Source organism: Schistocerca gregaria, chromosome 8 (genome assembly GCF_023897955.1).
Source record: "Schistocerca gregaria isolate iqSchGreg1 chromosome 8, iqSchGreg1.2, whole genome shotgun sequence".
NCBI classification, from domain to species: Eukaryota; Metazoa; Arthropoda; class Insecta; order Orthoptera; family Acrididae; genus Schistocerca; species Schistocerca gregaria.
This window is the reverse complement of record NC_064927.1, coordinates 67,310,124-67,331,092: the sequence shown is the minus strand read 5'-3', so window position 1 is coordinate 67,331,092 and position 20,969 is coordinate 67,310,124. Positions and strand designations below refer to the sequence as shown.

The following is a 20,969-nucleotide window of genomic DNA, read 5'->3' as shown; positions in this document are numbered from 1 at the left end:
GAGAGCTGCGGGGATTCCCGGCGCGTCATTAATCTCGCGGGCAGCGGCCGGTGGCAACAGGTGAGGCGCGGCCGCAGGTGCGCCTGGAGCCGGCCGGCTTTTCACCTCATAGCGGCTTTGTTTCGCCAAATAATGGCCGGCGCCAGAGGGCCGCCGGACGCAGCCCGCTGGTGGAGCCTCCAAGCTCTGTAATACACTGCGATACAACCCCTGTTTGGGTAGGTCGTTGTGTGGCTTACGCTAGAGGTAGGCAAACTCGTTCATCCTTGGGAACACGTTCACTGCTCATCGTTCTTTTCTGGGGACCGTTCATTTTTACTCGTTCACCGTTTATTTGTACTTGGTATATGGTTCTTAGCACTGAAAGACCTGAGTCGAAACAAGGCTCCAGGAGTAGACAACATTTCATTAGAACTACTAACGGCCTGGGGAGAGCCAGTGCTGACAACTCTACCATCTGGTGAGCAGGATGTATGAGACAGGCGAAATACCCTCAGACTTCAACAAGAATTAATAATTCCAATCCCAAAGAAAGCAGGTGTCGACAGATGTGAAAATTACCGAACTTTCAGTTTTATAAGTCACAGATGCAAAATACTAACACGAATTCTTTACAGGCGAATGGAAAAACTGATAGAAGCTAACCTCAGGTAAGATCAGCTTGGATTCCGTAGAAATATTAGAACACGTGAGGCAATACTGACCTTACGATTTATCTTAGAAGCAAGACTAAGGAAAGGCAAACCTACGTTTGTAGCATTGGTAGACTTAGAGAAAACTTTTGACACTGTTTGTTGACTGGAATACTCTCTTTCAAATTCTAAAGGTAGCAGGGGTAAAATACTGGGAGCGAAAGGCTATTTGCAATTTGTACAGAAACCAGATAGCAGTTAGAAGAGTAGAGGGACATGAAAGGGAAGAAGTAGTTGGGAAGGGAGTGAGACAGGGTTGTAGCCTCTCCCCAATGTTATTTAATCTGTATATTGAGCAAGCAGTAAGGGAAACAAAAGGAAAATTCGGAGTAGGTATTAAAATCCATGGAGAAGAAATAAAAATTTTGAGGTTCGCCGATGACATAGTAATTTTGTCGGAGTCAGCAAAGAACTCGGAAGAGCAGTTGAACGGAATGGACAGTGTCTTGAAAGGAGGATATAACATGAACATAAACAAAAGGAAAACGAGGATAATGGAATGTAGTCGAATTAAGTCGGGTGATGCTGAGGGAAATAGATTAGGAAATGAGACACTTAAAGTAGTAAAGGAGTTTTTCTATTTGGGGAGCAAAATAACTGATGATGGTCGAAGTAGAGAAGATATAAAATGTAGACTGGCAATGGCAAGGAAAGCGTTTCTGAAGAAGAGGAATTTGTTAACATCGAGTATAGATTTAAGTGTCAGGTAGTCGTTTCTGAAAGTATTTGTATGGAGTGTAGCCATGTATGGAAGTGAAACATGGACGATAAATAGTTTGGACAAGAATAGAATAGATGCTTTGGAAATGTGGTGCTACTGAAGAATGCTGAAGATTAGATGGGTAGATCACATAAATAATGATGAAGCATTGAAGAAATTGGAGAGAAGAGGAGTTTGTGGCACAACTTGACAAGAAGAAGGGATCGGTTGGTAGGGCATGTTCTGAGGCATCAAAGTATCACAAATTTACCACTGGAGGGAAGTGTGGAGGGTAAAAATCGTAGAGGGAGACCAAGAGATGAATACACTAAGCAGATTCAGAAGCATGTAGGTTGCAGTAGGTACTTGGAGATGAAGAAGCTTGCACAGGATAGGGTAGCATGGAAAGCTGCATCAAACCAGCCTCAGGACTGAAGACAACAACAACAACAACAACATATGGTTCTTATGAAAAACTGAAAACTAGTAGTGTAGGTGACTGAAAGATGGAGGGCATCAAGAGGGGGCACTTGCCTCCCCCCTAGGGTATTGAGTTTTTATTCATTACAGATTTCTTACACACTTTTAGAAGAAATTTCTGTGATTCTGCAGAACCTCTCGTTTAGCCAACTGTAGCGTTGTGTGGCGATCGCAGGGAAATAATATAGGGTGGTGCACGGGAAACCGGCCCAGAGTACACAGACTGATCGCCAATTACGGACGATGTGTTCCACGTTACGAGGAGACACAACAAACAGACAAACATGTAATAATTAGGCAGTGAAGAAATAATACGCTAATGCAAGCAACATTCTATGACGATGTGTAGACAGCTGGAGAAGAGAACATAAAAATCTCACGCGTCGCGCATAGGCTACAGCTCATTTAGTCTTGTAAACCCGTTGGTGGCTGTTTCCCAACTTTATAGACCACAAGTGTGTTGTATAAAATTCTTCGACTTCTACTACATAGCTATGCTACGTTGTAAACAATAATCGTTTACACCCTATATATACTTCACGTAGTCTCTGATTTCGTACGCGGAGTGGAGACTTTATGGAAGTATAAAATGAAATGTGGTTTTCTCATCATTCTTGCGCCAAATGCTTCGTAAAAATTGTGTTTTTATGTTGCATTATTAAAGTTAATGCAGCAATAATAATAATAATTAAGTTCGCAGTAATAAAGTTTTTGGTTAGAAAACTCCTTCTGAACAAATGTTTTTGAGATCATAAGTAAATACAATTTTATGGCAATCCATGTCTTTTCAAATGGAGAGGCACCGCTTTTCCTACTGAGCGAAAATGACCCACAACCCACTTTTTTTTTCAAAAATACCAAACTAGCAGATAACGCAAATTGGAAACAACTAAACAAAAAATAATTAGTGCCTTCCTAAATGTAATGTTTTGTATATGAAAGGTACACGAAAATCGTTTTATATGAATTTTCTTACACTAAAAATTAAGCAAATTATTGAAAGTTAGTTTCTAAATCAAATCGATAAAACCAAAAAATACATGAATAACAAAAAAAAACTTGCCTTGATATAAGTATGTTTGAATGATGACTGTAGATGTTAAGTCCCGTAGTGCTCAGACCCGTTTTATAAGTATGTTCTCTTCTGTTCATCGATATAATGAAGTGAGCTGATATGCCCTTTTGTTACCTGAAAAGACGTAGCTATTAGATACAACGTAATTTTATGTAATTTACGTTACCATAAAATACTTTTTGATTACCGGTCGTGGACTCTGAATAGCCAGAACCAAGTGCAAGAACAGTTCGGAACACATCTAAAATGGGCGAGCGCAGTGAACGAAACGAACAACAGGATACTGAACTAACTAGGAGGAGTCGGCAGTGGAACTGAGACAGGTGGTCATGCGAAGAACGGCGAGTGCGGCCGAGGGAGACCGAGAATGAGACGAGCACGCGACACACGACCGAGGCTGGAACGAGAACTGCCCAAGTGACCGCCGCGACCGAAGTGAACTATAAACCGATCGTTCCTCGTTCCCGGGAACTATAAGTAGACTGCCGCGATCGAAGTGAACTACGAACCGATCGTTCCTCGTTCCCGGGAACTATAAGTAGACTGCCGCTACCGACGTGAACTACGAACCTATCGTTCCTTGGAATTTGTTCCTCGGTCCTTTCGTTCATCTTGCTGAACAGTTCCTAGTTCGCGAATTACCCATCTCTAGCCTACACCTATTGCTGGGACATTAGGGTAAAGTCGGTCCCCCTCCTTAGCTTAGTGTCGCCCTAACCGCCGCCTGCTTCACGTCTGCTGTGCAGCGAGCTACCTTAATTTAAGTATTATCTGTATTTTTCTTACTTGTCACTTCTTCTTCTGCGTGTTTTTGCTTTTAGGAAGCTTTAACAGTAGAGTGCTATTAAGTGTTCCATAGATCTCGTGTTTGTTTTGAATACAGTCAGAGAGAGTCCCTTTAGTCAGCCATAGTGCCAGTAGAGTCAGTGTCGCCCTAACCGCCGTCTGCTTCACGTCTGCTGTGCAGCGAGCTACCTTAATTTAAGTATTATCTGTATTTTTCTTACTTGTCACTTCTTCTTCTGCGTGTTTTTGCTTTTAGGAAGCTTTAATAGTAGAGTGCTATTAAGTGTTCCATAGATCTCGTGTTTGTTTTGAATACAGTCAGAGAGAGTCCCTTTAGTCAGCCATAGTGCCAGTAGTGTCAGTGTCGCCCTAACCGCCGTCTGCTTCACGTCTGCTGTGCAGCGAGCTACCTTAATTCAAGTATTATCTGTATTTTTCTTACTTGTCACTTTTTCTTCTGCGTGTTTTTGCTTTTAGGAAGCTTTAACAGTAGAGTGCTATTAAGTGTTCCATAGATCTCGTGTTTGTTTTGAATACAGTCAGAGAGTCCCTTTAGTCAGCCATAGTGCTAGTAGTGCTAGTGTTTGTTTTCAATACCGTCCAGAGACAGGTAGTGCTATTTTCCTTGTTTCTACAAGAAGTGGTTAGCAATCAGAGTTTAGTCAATAATCAACCGCCTTTAGTGAATTAGCAGTCTAGTTAAAAGTTGATTAACACTCTATAGTAAATTGATTTCTTAGGATGGATAGGATGTGTGGCTGCTGTGTACGGACGCAGGAGGAGCTGGCCACTCTTCGCGAACAGCTGAGCGTGTTGATGGCCGCGGTCAGCCGTCTTCAGGCTGCTGCCTCGGAGTGTAGCGGCAGTGGGGAGTCTGGTGCGTCGCATGGTGCACCCCAGATGTTAGATGCTTCACCCACTGTCCCTGCTGTCGAGACATCTTCGCGGGTACCGGGCGCGGTTGGGCCACCCTCTCCCCAAGGGGAGTGGCGGGTTCAGCGGCGTTCGCGGCGCACGAGGCGGAGGGTCAATGTGGAGGCTGGCCGTGTGGCATCGCCCGCTCTACCTGTGAGTGGACATGTGGCTGCTCCTTCAGCAAGGTCCGAGCAGGCACACGGGGGGAGGGGTTTATTAGTTATTGGGAGCTCCAACGTTAGGCGGGTGATGGAGCCCCTTAGGGAAATAGCGGAAAGGTCGGGGAAGAAGGCCAGTGTTCACTCTGTCTGCTTGCCGGGGGGTCTCATCCGAGATGTGGAGGAGGCCCTACCGGCGGCGATAGAGAGCACTGGGTGCACCCGACTGCAAATTGTTGCTCATGTCGGCACCAATGACTCTTGCCGTCTGGGTTCAGAGGTCATCCTCAGTTCGTACAGGCGGTTGGCGGAGTTGGTGAAGGTGGAAAGCCTCGCTCGCGGGGTGGAATCAGAGCTAACTATTTGTAGTATCGTTCCGAGAACCGATCGCGGTCCTCTGGTTTGGAGCCGAGTGGAAGGTTAAACCAGAGGCTCAGACGATTCTGCGGAGAGCTGGGGTGCAAATTTCTCGACCTCCGCTATCGGGTGGAGAAATGTAGGGTCCCCCTGAATAGGTCAGGCGTGCACTACACGCCGGAAGCGGCTACAAGGGTAGCGGAGTACGTGTGGAGTGCACATGGGGTTTTTTTAGGTTAGAGAATTCCCTCCCTAGGCCCGACAAGACGCCTCCTGAGACGCGGCAAGGCAGGAGTAGGCAAAATGCAACAAGGAATAACAATATTAATGTGCTAATAGTAAACTGCAGGAGCGTCTATAGAAAGGTCCCAGAACTGCTCTCATTAATAAACGGTCACAACGCCCATATAGTACTAGGAACAGAAAGTTGGCTGAAACCAGACGTAAACAGTAATGAAATCCTAAACTCTGATTGGAATGTATACCGCAGAGATAGGCTGGACAGTGAAGGGGGAGGCGTGTTTATAGCGATAAGAAGTGCAATAGTATCGAAGGAAATTGACGGAGATTCGAATTGTGAAATGATTTGGGTGAAGGTCACGGTTAAAGCAGGCTCAGACATGGTAATTGGATGTCTCTATAGGCCCCCGGGCTCAGCAGCTGTTGTGGCTCAGCACCTGAAGAATAATTTGGAAAATATTTCGAGTAGATTTCCCCACCATGTTATAGTTCTGGGTGGAGATTTTAATTTGCCGGATATAGACTGGGAGACTCAAACGTTCATAACGGGTGGCGGGGACAAAGAATCCAGTGAAATATTTTTAAGTGCTTTATCTGAAAACTACCTTGAGCAGTTAAACAGAAAACCGACTCGTGGCGATAATATATTAGACCTTCTGGTGACAAACAGACCCGAACTATTTGAATCAGTTAATGCAGAACAGGGAATCAGCGATCATAAAGCGGTTACTGCATCCATGATTTCAGCCGTAAATAGAAATATTAAAAAAGGTAGGAAGATTTTTCTGTTTAGCAAAAGTGACAAAAAGCAGATTACAGAGTACCTGACGGCTCAACACAAAAGTTTTGTCTCAAGTGCAGATAGTGTTGAGGATCAGTGGACAAAGTTCAAAACCATGGTACAATATGCGTTAGATGAGTATGTGCCAAGCAAGATCGTAAGAGATGGAAAAGAGCTACCGTGGTACAACAACCGAGTTAGAAAACTGCTGCGGAAGCAAAGGGAACTTCACAGCAAACATAAACATAGCCAAAGCCTTGCAGACAAACAAAAATTACGCGAAGCGAAATGTAGTGTGAGGAGGGCTATGCGAGAGGCTTTCAATGAATTCGAAAGTAAAGTTCTATGTACTGACTTGGCAGAAAATCCTAAGAAATTTTGGTCCTATGTCAAAGCGGTAGGTGGATCAAAACAAAATGTTCAGACACTCTGTGACCAAAATGGTACTGAAACAGAGGATGACGGACTAAAGGCCGAAATACTAAATGTCTTCTTCCAAAGCTGTTTCACAGAGGAAGACTGCACTGTGCTTCCTTCTCTAGATTGTCGCACAGTTGACAAAATGGTAGATATCGAAGTAGACGACAGAGGGATAGAGAAACAATTAAAATCGCTCAAAAGAGGAAAGGCCGCTGGTCCTGATGGGATACCAGTTCGATTTTACACAGAGTACGCGAAGGAACTTGCCCCCCTTCTTGCAGCGGTGTACCGTAGGTCTCTAGGAGAGCGAAGCGTTCCAAAGCATTGGAAAAGGGCACAGGTCATCCCCGTTCTCAAGAAGGGACGTCGAACAGATGTGCAGAACTATAGACCTATATCTCTAACGTCGATCAGTTGTAGAATTTTGGAACACGTATTATGTTCGAGTATAATGTCTTTTCTGGAGACTAGAAATCTACTCTGTAGGAATCAGCATGGGTTTCGAAAAAGACGATCGTGTGAAACCCAGCTCGCGCTATTCGTCCACGAGACTCAGAGGGCCTTAGACACGGGTTCACAGGTAGATGCCGTGTTTCTTGACTTCCGCAAGGCGTTTGACACAGTTCCCCACAGTCGTTTAATGAACAAAGTAAGAGCATACGGACTATCAGATCAATTGTGTGATTGGATTGAGGAGTTCCTAGATAACAGAACGCAGCACGTCATTCTCAATGGAGAGAAGTCTTCTGAAGTAAGAGTGATTTCAGGTGTGCCGCAGGGGAGTGTCATAGGACCGTTGCTATTCACAATATACATAAATGACCTGGTGGATGACATCGGAAGTTCACTGAGGCTTTTTGCAGATGATGCTGTGGTGTATCGAGAGGTTGCAACAATGGAAAATTGTACTGAAATGCAGGAAGATCTGCAGCGAATTGACGTATGGTGCACGGAATGGCAATTGAATCTCAATGTAGCGAAATGTAATGTGATGCGAATACATAGAAAGATAGATCCCTTATCATTTAGCTACAAAATAGCAGGTCAGCAACTGGAAGCAGTTAATTCCATAAGTTATCTGGGAGTACGCATTAGGAGTGATTTAAAATGGAATGATCATATAAAGTTGATCGTCGGTAAAGCAGATGCCAGACTGAGATTCATTGGAAGAATCCTAAGGAAATGCAATCCGACAACAAAGGAAGTAGGTTACAGTACGCTTGTTCGCCCAATGCTTGAATACTGCTCAGCAGTGTGGGATCCGCACCAGGTAGGGTTGATAGAAGAGATAGAGAAGATCCAACGGAGAGCAGCGCGCTTCGTTACAGGATCATTTAGTAATTGCGAAAGCGTTACGGAGATGATAGATAAACTCCAGCGGAAGACTCTGCAGGAGAGACGCTCAGTAGCTCGGTACGGGCTTTTGGTGAAGTTTCGAGAACATACCTTCACCGAAGAGTCAAGCAGTATATTGCTCCCTCCTACGTATATCTCGCGAGGATAAAATCAGAGATTAGAGCCCACACAGAAGCATACCGACAATCCTTCTTTCCACGTACAATACGAGACTGGAATAGAAGGGAGAACCGATAGAGGTACTCAGGGTACCCTCCGCCACACACCGTCAGGTGGCTTGCGGAGTACGGATGTAGATGTGGATGTAGATGTAGGAGTGACAGCGCGTGTGTCCAGCGTGTTTGAAATCTTCAACGATCAGCCTGAAGGGGTCTCATGTGACGTCCGCCAAAACCAAATTACGAGATCATTTCCAGGACCTACACGCCAGAATTTATGGTCTGAGCAGATGACGAATGATGACGATTTGTCTGCATTTCCGTACAAAAATGAGTTGTTAGAAGTTGTCAGAAACACAAGCGAAATCAGACGAAATACCAGCAGCGAACAGTACAGACTCTCTAAACTGGACTTTACCAATGCCATGGACATAAGAAACAACCAGTTCGAAATCCAAGGACGGCCCGACATTTTGAACTGCCCAGGATGTGGCGAACTCTCTGAGGAGCCTCTTGCAGAAAACTGGATCAAGTCTCATGATTGCTCCTAATGGTGACACGAAGAATAAACGGGTTATGAATGACATTGTGAATTTCTTTAGTGCGTACTCTTCGACTACATGTCTTATATTCTTATCAGACGATGCAGCTAAGAATATATATGAGCAGAATCTTACATGCATCAACATTTAGGGTGTGTGCTAAAATTTGATTGCTGCAACTGTGTTGTGTACATAGTTCTGCGTAGTCAGCGCGTACACAACTTTCCCAGTACAGCGCGCCCCGCTATGTACAACAGCGCAGGCGCAGCGCTCGTCCGTCTCCACACTATGAGATGGCGCTGCCTTAGAGACGGACCAAATTCTGCTTCCGCCGATCCGCGTGTTAATATGAAACGCAGCCAATGAGATTGCTGCTAATGTAGAACTTTTTCTCCTCGCGGATCACACCTGCGCAGTGATACCTGAACGCTCGAGGTATTATAACGAGTGTACAGACCTCCTCCCATCTCCTCAGCCATTGGCATCTTTGTCTCCTCCCCCCCCCCCCACCCTCCTCCCCCCCCTCACCTTTCTTCCCCTCTTCGCAGGTCCCCGGACTCGCACACGCTACGTGAACTTTCGCGCGCCGGAGATCATCGCCATCTGTGTCTCGTGTGTGTGACGTTGTTTTGTGTTTTTAGTGTCCGCCATCACGCTTCTACGTTCGCTTGTGCCGTCGGATTCATCAGTGTTCTGTGAGCCGTGTCAACGTGTTTTCAGTGTCGTTATCGTCGAGTGTGAACCGCTCCGTGTTTTTTGTGTATCTGTGACCACTATTTTTTGCCCGTCACTATGTTCATTCTGTTTCTCCAATCTGTATTCTGTTATTGTCAACACTATGGCTGAAGAGCGGCGTAGCATGCCGCTGACAGCCTACCTGATTGTTTAGGTAGTAAAATAACAATAAACGAAAAGAAACTCCGATTAGTCACTCTGCATTAGTCTGTACCAGTCTATAGTCAAGTTCAGTCAGCACCTAATAAGAGTACCATATCCCTGTACATAGCCATGAAGAGAAATGTATAGACACTTTGTCACATATCAGAGATATGTGACAATAAGATTAACGTACGAAGACCAAAGGAACTTGTCAATTGTAAATATCATCCGGAATCAAGTTAAGTAAGGTTTATGATTGTTATCATTGTAATAAATATGTGTGAAAATTAATCAAGTTCTGTTTGAAGTTGGTCGCCGTCAATCTGCTACTCTAAGAGCGCAAGTGACATTTCTATCGTCTGACCTAACGGCACAAGATAAACACGCTACGATAAGATCACGAGACATATTGCTGACACTCGCCTACTTCGTTAGAGCGACAATTCAAATAACCTGATGGTGTGTGTTCCGAAGGTCTTGCATTACGCACACCACAAACTGAGACATATTGTTCCTAGATAAACCAACAATAATTTGACATAAGAAAATTATGTTTTAACCTTCTCATTTACTGGAAATGGGCGGCTAAATACTAAACGTGTACTGTCTCCCTACATTCCCCTAATATGAGGTGTATCCATCTTTCTCCTTAATGACTGCTTGGCCTCTGCTGGGACACTTTCAATGAGGCGTCATAATGTTTGTGCAGCAATAGCAGTCCGTTCGTCCTAAAGAGCCGAAGCCAGAAGAAATAGTGCTGTTATACAACTGGATCTGTATCGAAGCTGCTGCTGTAAACCAACCTCAAGATGTTGCACTGAGTTCGGGTTGGAACTCTCAGAAAGGCAGTCCATTCTATGAATCTTGTTTTTCACAAACCATTGCTCCACAGATGCTGTTTCCTGACAGCGCGCACTGTCATACTGGTACAATCGTAGTCTCTGAACTGTTCTTCCACTGTGTGCAGTACACTGAGCTGCAAAATGTGTGTTCATATTTTTCCGCATTTACCATTTTTTTAAGAGCAACAAGAGGACCACGTTGTGACTACGAGAACCACCCCATACCACGACACCACCCTCTCCGTCCTTCGGTATTTGCATGTGGCGGCAAGTAAGGTTGTTCAGGCACTCAGTGAAGCCAAGCCCTTCCATCGGACTGCCACCGGCTACAGCCACCCACGGCCCAGCCCAGTACGCGCTCTGCGCCACCTCGACCATCGCTCCGGGCGTGTGTGTGGCGTCGTACCCCATTTCTTCTAACTCGCTACAGCCACGTCGTGGTGCGAGAACCAGCCTCCTCTCTGCCATGAATCGAGCTCCAAGATAACCCGCAAATCTCCGACAGTTGATCTACCGTCTGTCGACGGTATGTGAGCACAAGCCCTCGAATGTTTTCAATATTTTCGTCGATTCGGGCAGACCAGAACGACGTTTGTCAGCAAACGTCATGTCGCCATTTTTAATTCCAGCAAACCAGTCGTACAGTTGAATTTTTCCTATACACCAGTGGTCCCCAACATTTCATAGAGCATTACTGGTGAGTGCAATCAGAGATTAGCCATTATTCCCTCACCCAAGCTTGCCATCTTTTGGCCCCTCTCCCCCATATTTTCACCAGTTTTTGCACGTAACTAAGCTGCAGAATAAAGGATTTTTCTTGCAACACTTTCATTTTTGAAGTGATGATAGATGAAAGGTGTTTAGTTTGTGTGTGTGTATGTGTTACAGTGAATGACGAAGATATTCGGGATACATCACCAGTGCTACCCACTCCCCTTTCACAGCAAAGAAATCTAACTGTCCACATTGAAGGTACACACTTGTTAGAAAATAAGCTTCCCCTGCATTACTCCTCTCCATTCGCGGTACTTGCTTCACCTGCACACTGCAACGCCATAGGGAATCAAACAAGTTAAAGAAAAAATGGTTCAAATGGCTTTAAGCACTATGGGACTTAACATCTGAGGTCATCCGTCCCCTAGACATAGAACGACTTAAACCTAACTAACCTAAGGACATCACAAACATCAATGCCCGAGGCAGAACTCGAACCTGCGACCGTAGCAGGAGCGCGGTTCCGGACTGAAGCGCCTAGAACCGCTCAAAGAAGTTCAGATTTGTACGCTCTACTCACTGTTCGTAAATCACTTCACTGCTGCATTCGTTACTTCTGAAATGGCACAAATTATACGAAATCGGGTTGTTAATGCTTTATGTCTAACCACTCTCATAATAATAATAATAATAGTGTTTTGAACATGGTTATGATCAGCAACCGTAATTAATTACAATGTCACAAATTTACAGCCAACCGGTTGCAAATAGAATAGTGCTGTAAAAAGTTTTATTATTATTATTAAAATGTCACAAATTTACAGCCAACCGGTTGCAAATAGAATAGTGCTGTAAAAAGTTTTATTATTATTATTACAATGTCACAAATTTACAGCCAACCGGTTGCAAATAGAATAGTGCTGTAAAAAGTTTTATTATTATTATTATAAAGTCACAAATTTACAGCCAACCGGTTGCAAATAGAATTTAATTCTTTTTGCAACCGGATGGCTGTAAATTTGTGACATTGTAATAATAATAATAAAACTGTTTACAGCACTATAGCAGCCCTTAAGTAGTTACTGCTGTGTCGTGATGTCAGTTAATTCATTTATCTCTTTCGTAGGGAGGAATGAAGCAATTTTTGGACTACTGCACGTACTGTCTACAGTTTAGAGAAGAAGACTTTTTTTTTAGATGTTATGCATTTGTTACATGTATGCCTCACCTTTACCATCAGCGATGTACGGGACAAATTACAACATACATGTGTAGTGGGTGGACGATGTGAGGAACCTGTAACCTCCGCAGCTACTGACTGAGAAAAAGTTATTATTGGTATCTTACATAATTAGTGTTAGAGTCTTACAAAATTGTAAAAATATTAATAATCTTTTTGAAAAAATTGAGTTTCGTGACTGAAGCAGAACTGAAACTTCCTGGCACATTGAAACTGTGTGTCGGACCCAGACTCGAACTCAGGACCTTTTGCCTTTCGGGGGCAAAGTTTGGCAATAATATTCGATCTTTGGCAAAAACAGTTGACAGTGGGCAACAGAAACCAAAACTTTTGCATTGAAACAAGCGTTCATTTCATAGTGCAGTGGAGTGTGGGGAAAAACCGCAAATTGTCAACAACACCAAAAATGCAACAGGAGCGTAATATGTAAGAAATTGTCCACGCAACCTGTAAGTACAGTTCGAAACATTACTACTTAATATGCCGGCCGTGGTGGCCGTGCGGTTCTAGGCGCTTCAGTCCGGAACCGCGAGACTGCTACGGTCGCAGGTACGAATCCTGCCTCGGGGATGGATGTATGCGATGTCCTTAGGTTACATGTGTTTAAGTAGTTCTAAGTTATAGGGGACTGATGACCTCAGATGTTACGTCCCATAGTGCTCAGAGCCATTTGAACCATTACTACGTAATAGGAAATACCAACCAAGCTATAGGCACACTGACAAAAATGTAAATTAAATAGCTAACACATGTGCATATTCCAGGCCACTGACAATGCCTTGCAGAAAATAAAGGCGAAACGCGTATGGCACTAAAATTGTGTTTTATTCAGTTGCTGTCTGACGGTCCATAAGTAAAAATTATCAATATACTGTGAAAGGTCCCGAGTTCGAGCCTCTGTCAGGCACACAGTTTTAATCTGCCAGGAAGTTTCATATCAGCACACACTCCGCTGCAGAGTGAAAATCGCATTCTGAAGCAAAATTGTATCATTTAGTTTTCATCTCCCAGAAAATTACATGTTACCCCTTAGGGTGTAATTACCCGCAGGTTGGTAACCACTGCTCTAGACACTGCAGTGAACAGAGGCGTGTCTCGATCAGCCAAAGGGCGCAGTTGTTGGGCGCCTTGTGACGTATTGCTATTTTGGCGCTAAGTTCTTATGGGACCAAATTGCTGCGCTCATAGGTCTCTAAGCCTACAGACTGCTTAATCTAACTGAAACTAACTTACTTTACACACACACCCATGCTCGAGGGAGGACGCAAACCTCTGATGCGAGGAGCCGCGGGAACCGTGACAAGGCGCCCAACACCACCTCGCTACCTCGCGCGGCCACGTCTTACTGAATACCACTTTGTGCACTTACAAGATAAAAGTATTTTCACATAAAGATTATGTTCCGTCTCAGCATCTGTGAGTGGAAATAAGACGAGGGCACTGAGTTATCTGATACTACACACTCCAAACTTAAATGTACCAATACAGGACCTGAGGTCTGAAAGTGAACTATATATGATGGTGTAAATATCAAAGATAGATTCGTGAATGCACGTTATAGAGACGGTCATGTTCAAACGTGGTACAAGTCTGTAGCAAGTAATATATTGCGAAATTTAGGCTGTTGTAAGACAACGAGTAAAAAAAATGACATTCAAAACATTTAGTAAACATTTGTTATTTGCATATTGCAGTTACGGTTAACATACAAGCTTATGTAGGTTGTCTAGTAATAGTAAGGTCGTTAGGGGAAGATGCGGTAGAGAGTCGATGACGGGGAAAGCGGCTACGGCATATCTTTTGCTCTGAACAGAGCTTCTGCTTGCTGTGAAATGGTCAGGTTATTTCCAATATATATTGTCCCACTGACAGTGGAAGCTTCTTCTGTTACTTTTGCTTAGTTTTTGAATTTGCTCTTTAATAATTACTGCTAGAGGTTCACTTTATTTAAGTTCTTATCATTCAAATTTTTTGTTTTTATGGTTTTAATCTTAATAATTATGCTTTATTGTTCATTTGCTAGATTAAGAGTTCTTTCTTTTTATATTGTTTTTGAGGCTAGATTACTTCCTACTTTAGTTTTGAATTTGGGTTGAGGTTATCAACCTGGACGTTTACAGGTTGGTGTTTATTTAATTTTGTATACTTTGGTTGCTAGATTACCTTAATTATTGGTTTTATTTAAGGTTTATCATTTTTCTAATATTTTATATTTCCCTTTATTGGTTGATTTTGGTTCTTATTATATTATGTTTTATGTACTTATAATTTTGGCTTTTTTAGTTAAGATGCCAATATTTTTAGCTCATCTATGGCTTCCTAAGGCTCATGGAGAGGCCTCTATTTCTGAGGGTTAGTTTCAGGGTTTAATATTGAATATGGTGCAGGTGGATTTACTTTAATTTTTTTAGCTGAGTATACTAGAATTGTTTTTATAAGAATATTATTAGCTTTAATTTTTTTAGGAGGTGATTTTTATTCTTTTATATTTTTTATTAAGCTTGCTATTATATCCTTTGGCTTTATATGAGTTCGAGGTACATTACCACGGTTCCGTTGTGATAAGTTAATATACTTAGCTTGACCAAGTTTTTTACCTTTATCTTTGAATTTTTTATTTTCTTTGTTGGTTTAAAGATTTTATTTATCTCATTTATTTAGTGAATTTTTTTAGAAAAGTTAATAGAAGAGTTAAACTTCTGGTTTTATGTTTTCCAAACATATGCTTTTCATAAGCGAATTAACTTATTATTCCTTAATTAACTTATCTCATGCGTTTGCAACATGGACATTAATTAAGAAATACGAAAAGTTGATAATTGTTAAGATTTGTCCTGTTATGATATAAGGTTCTTCAACAGGTCGTTTACCAATTCATGTTAATAAGCATGGAGAGTAATAATTTCTTACAACGTCTTTTGGCGTGCAGATCTATCTAGTACCTTGTTATTTATCTTCTGTGGATCACTAACGCCGAAATGGCTCCCGATCGCAAAAAAGTGGCCACGCTACCCGTCGGGAAAAGCTACCGAGGTGTCCTCCACCTCTGTAACAGTTACTGACCTACAAAAACACGCATAATACAGCAGATAAAACTGGCTTTAATCTCGTACATATTCAAAGCTATCATCCACAGCTGTATGCCTTTGTGGCAATTTTGAATGAAGTAAGTTATATAATTTATAATCTCAGAAAATGCATCACGTTCCAGTATGTTATTTTCATTTTCACTTAAAAATAACTGGTGTGATACTTTATGTTACGTAGATTCAAGATGTGTAAGTAGTAAGCTTGTATCGGTAGCCATGGTTTGTTGAAAACTGAATATCTTTTAGAGCAGTCACTTTTTTTTCGTATCCTAAACCATACTCTACTCCACCCTATCCAATGCGGCCCGATGTGTTGACCTAGACACATTTATTGTCCGTCAGGCTTTTGGGGACAGTTTTCTGTTCCCAGTTACTTTACAAGTGCCTAATATGTTGGAAACAGACATGGTGAGACCGTGGATGCGTGAAAATAATGGGGAACCTTTACAGTAAAGCAGGAACATCAACCTGCCACTGTTGACACTACCGTTTTTAAGAAGAAATATTATACCACTTTCCCGTTAATTAGCGTCCACGCTCAGACTGTGGCATGCGGTATGTAAAGAGCTTAGGCTGTCTACACGGTAGATAAAATTAACTTCCTGTTCAGTCTTGGCAGTGTAGAGCGTCGCTTTAGTACCAACCTTAGGAGAATTATAAAGATGGATAGAGGTTAGTACTCGAATAAACAAAAAGTTATATGGTTGAAATGGCTCTGAGCACTATGAGACTTAACATCTGCGGTCATCAGTCACCTAGAACTTAGAACTACTTAAACCTAACTAACCTAAGGACATCACACACATCCATGCCCGAGGCAGGATTCGAACCTGCGACCGTAGCAGTTGCGGGGTTCCGGACTGGAGCGCCTAGAACCGCTCGGCCACCGCGGCCTGCAAACAGTTATACAGGTAAATGTTAACAATGAAATTACCGAGCGATGTGGCGCAGTGGTTAACACACAGAACTTCATTCGGGAGGACGATGGTTCAAATCCGCCTCTGGACATCCTAATCTAGCTTCACCAACTGCGACATGGTCGCGTAGACAAACAGTGATCCAATACTGACAAATGTTTTTTATTCATTTTAATAATTTTATGTGAGTAACTGTATTCGTCTTTTAATGTATCACAATTGGTTTCTATGATAGTTATCAATTTTTAAAGTCTGTTACATGCATTTTACGTAATGTGTTTCATTAAATTATGTTTTTTTCCATAAGTGATGACTACATCTAAGCCGACAGTAGCGACATGTAGTGAGGATGTAGGCAAACAGATTTCTGGTAGCTACCGTACTTCAGTAGCCAGTTGCAAGAACGGCTGTGTGGACGATGCGGCCTGTTCTACATCTTATTTTAGATCTGTATGACGATGCTATGCTGATTATATGTTTTGACGATGCTTTATGGAATTAACACTTCAGGACATGGTGTAAAAAATGTACGTTTTACCGTATTTTCTGTACATTCCGCTGGTTATATGATAGTATATTGTGATACTTATTGCTGTATAATGTTGAAAGACACACTGCTCACTAGATGTATATATTTGTATATTATGGATCTAAGGATGGTCATTACGGACTGAAACCGGTCATCGTCTAAAGAATTCATATTGTAATCAAAGACTGGAATAAAAAACATTTGATCCTAATTTGGATGTCCCGTGATTTCCGTAAATCGCTGCATGCAAATTCCGGGATGGTTCGTTTGAAAGAGCACACCCAGTTTCCTTCCCCATCCTTGGAACTCTCCAAGGTTCCACTCCGTCATAATGATCTCGACAGGACGTTGAACCCTTTTCTTCTTTAACAATGACATTGAGAGAGAATTACAAAAATAAGCCTAAAGCAAAACTTGCAGCCTTCATTCACGTTACATGGAGAAACGCAGGGTACATCAATAGGAGCATGATAGAGAAATAAATAGTAGGGCTATGTTCATAGAAAACTACACAGCTGTTTAAACAAAACCAACAATGGTACTGGACTTGGGAGGAGCCATATGAGAGTCTTTTTATGCTACAAAGGCAGTACCGAATCGATGATATCACGATCGATGGTTTTCGTGATTTCTTACCACTTGGTGTCCGGCCCAGCCGCGACGTAGTGTCATAAGTGGACTAAAAATGGTCGCATCCGTACTCAAAAGACATTATGCTATCATTCCCAAAATACTGCAAACTGCGGCCAGCTGCAAAGCAGCACGTGGACAACAGCGAAGCGCAGTCTCGGTGGTATGCCGGCCAAGGTGGCCGAGCGGTTCTAGGTGCTACAGCATGAAACCGTGGGACCGCTACGGTCGCAGATTCGAATCCTGCCTCGGGCATGGATGTGTGTGATGTCTTTAGGTTAGTTAGGTTTAAGTAGTTATAAGTTTTAGGGGACTGATGACCTCAGATGTTAAGTCGCATAGTGCTCAGAGCCATTTGAACCGATTAAGCAACACGAAACTATCTCAGCTCTCCTCTTAGGAAATTGGTTACGTAGTCTAAATTCACTGTTACCCACATCACTACTCTTTTCTGTAGGACACTATAACACCAAAGAACTTTCGCCACAACGGAAATCAGGTAACAACGCACATGTACAGTATAAGTTACGAATGTGTGAAGTTTAAAACGTGAGCGGACGCCTGATGACGAATCTGGCGATTCGATACAAGTGACGCTCCTGTTTGTCCCCAATAAAGAGCAATATTAACAGTGGCTACTTGCTGTGTTTGTTGTAAGGATTAACCTGTGGTTGAGGACTGACACCTGATCACAAACGTAGTCTCCATTCAAGTCGTTTCATGTCGGAAAATGTTCAATGTACGAAGCTGAAGCTGACATCAGTGTGTTTCGGAAGACATGCACTTTTAGTTTACATTTTACTCTCTATATGACAGCTATTTTCTATCCATTTTGTAGGATGATATACGGTACATTTACAAAAATGCCCTTCCAGATGAGGTTAGTGAATTTTTAACATGCGAAAACGCCATTTTCTTGCAGGTGAACACATCACAAGAAGAATCCTTAATAATACATTAGATATTTATCGGTTCGAAATCGGAAATCGATCAAAAATTTCTAACACGATATAATGTAAGTGTGAAGCTTAATGCGAATCAAGAGGTTGAAACACGCTGGTGCTATGCGCTCCGATTTGCTTCATAATTCACATTTTGTGCGCCACAGTAGGTCGCGCGGAACGAGTCACTCATTCACAAAGTTAAGCGTGTGTTAAGACGCTTGAAGGAGTCAATAGGGGAACGGCAAAGACTCTTATACCGCCTAGTGTGCCATGTCTTCCATGTCTTAGTCTGCTCTGATGCTACGAAAGGAACCGCTCAACGAGACGGCAGACCGGCAAATTTTGCTTTTCCGGGCAAGGCCAGAACAAGTGAGTGGAATGCTTACCTTTCGCTTGCTGGTGGTTCCTGTATGTACGGAGTATTTAGGGTGATGTGTCGCTGTTTCAGCGCGCTGTCTGAGTAAGACTGTTGGTTATTGCAAGCAAGCATTTCTGTAGTAAGCACGTGCTCATGCCAAATCGAGTTACAACTCTCCATCCGCGAATAGAACTGGGATCAGAAACATCATTCTCTGTCTCTGTCTCTGTCTCTCTCTCTCTCTTACAAAGTATCCAAGCATGACTGGAGTACTCACATGGTATGTACCACAGAAAGTTTCTAGGACGATGTTTTTTCACTGAAATTCGAGACAAGTTTCACAGCTGCACTGTGGATAATGGCCAGTAAATCTGGGTGGCATCGGCCCAAATCTTTTGTGATAAAATAGGTGTTCTTGTCTTTTGATATCAGGACGGTCTCACTGCATTGCGTCAACACCAGAGTGCACATCGGCCGAAAGGAAACATCATGAGTTATAACTAGAGAAAGGCATCGTCGCTGTTCTCGTGTAATTCTCTGTCTCCCTGATGTAACACACGACACCCTTTCAATTGGTTGTATCCAAGGAGCTGGTTTGCAAAATGGCGAACATGTAAGCCCACCACACCTTCTAATACAAATGTTCATGGAACTTAGTGCACATGGTTTGCCCAGATATTTTCCCCCAAATTATTGAGCATGGTCCCCTGGTGACACAGTCTGACTAGAATAATTATATTCCTGATGTGACAGAACTCTAGCAGTTGCAGGAAAGCGACATTCTAAAATGATTCTGAAAGATTTATTTTTGAACACGGACTACAAATATTGCATAGCAAACTGTAATCGTGTTATAAATCTTGCCTTATAGACTCGGCTTTTTCACGAAAAATATCCTTGCCATTTCCAGTTTCTAATGCATGCAAAGCCAGTAATCTACTACCTGATGTTGTGTAGACAGCGAAACCCGCGCCACCGTTTGAGCAACTGCATGTCTCGAAGAAATGCGCGTGGACTTACCTGTAACGCTGCGAAAATTCCAAGAAAGACAGTATCAAACGCACTACGTAACCACCTGGTACGACCCACGAAAGTAACACAATGTAGGTGAATGGCACATGTGTCCATGACTTCCACTTTAAATATACATATGAACAGGAGAAGAACACGCTGTCAGGACCATAGACAAAGGCAAATACGTGAAGCAACGAACTCACGAACGGCGAAAGTACTCAAAAGGCACTGTAATGATCTAAATGGTTCTACAAAATGAATTATCCTTCATGGTAGAATTTGTCCTCCCGCACAGGCCATCAAGGCCCAAAGGTACCGACTGGCTGCCGTGTCATCCTCAGCCCAGAAGCGTCACTGGATGCGGATATGGAGGGGCATCTGGTCAGCATATCGCTCTCCCGACCTTATGTCAGTTTACGAGACCGGACCCGCTACTTCTCAGTCAAGCAGCTCCTCAGTTTTGCCTCACAGGGGCTGAGTGCACCCCGCTTGCCAACAGCGCTCGAAAGAACGGGTGGTCACCCATGCAAGTGCTAGCCCAGCCCGACAGCCCTTAACTTCGGTGATCTGACGGGAACCGGTGTTACCACTGCGGCAAGGCTGTTGGCTTCGTGGTAGAATACCATACCTCAAATCTGTCATGTTCAACACTGAATTGTACTTCGTCAAATAGATACCTTGAAAGTAGCATTACCACAAAGACCAATTCGCGGTTTTGTGAGGGGGTGCGTATATACTATATGACCCACAGTATCCGGACACCTGGCTGAAAATGACTTACAAGTTCGTGGAGCCCTCCATCAGTATTGCTGGAATTCAGCCTTGATGACAGCTTCCATTCTCACAGGTATACGTTCAATCAGATGCTGGAAGGTTTCTCGGGGAATGGCAGCCCGTCCTTCACGGAGAGCTGCACTGAGGAGAGGTATCGATGTCCGTCAGTGAGGCCTAGCACGAAGTCGTTGTTCCAAAACATCCCAAAGGTGTTCTACAGGTTTGATGTCAGGACTCTGTGCATGCCAGTCCATTACAGCGATGTTATTGTCGTGTAACACTCCGTCACAGGTGGTGCATTATGAACAGGTGCTCGATCGTGTTGAAAGATGCAGTCGCCAGCCCAGAATTGCTCTTCAACAGGGGGAAGCAAGAAGGT

At 43.1% G+C, this 20,969-nt stretch overlaps 1 pseudogene; it reads right to left on the bottom strand.

Annotated features, from left to right (window-relative positions):
- Positions 1-20,306: 20,306 nt before the first annotated feature.
- LOC126285530 (5S ribosomal RNA) lies at positions 20,307-20,424 on the bottom strand (annotated as a pseudogene).
- Positions 20,425-20,969: the final 545 nt, after the last annotated feature.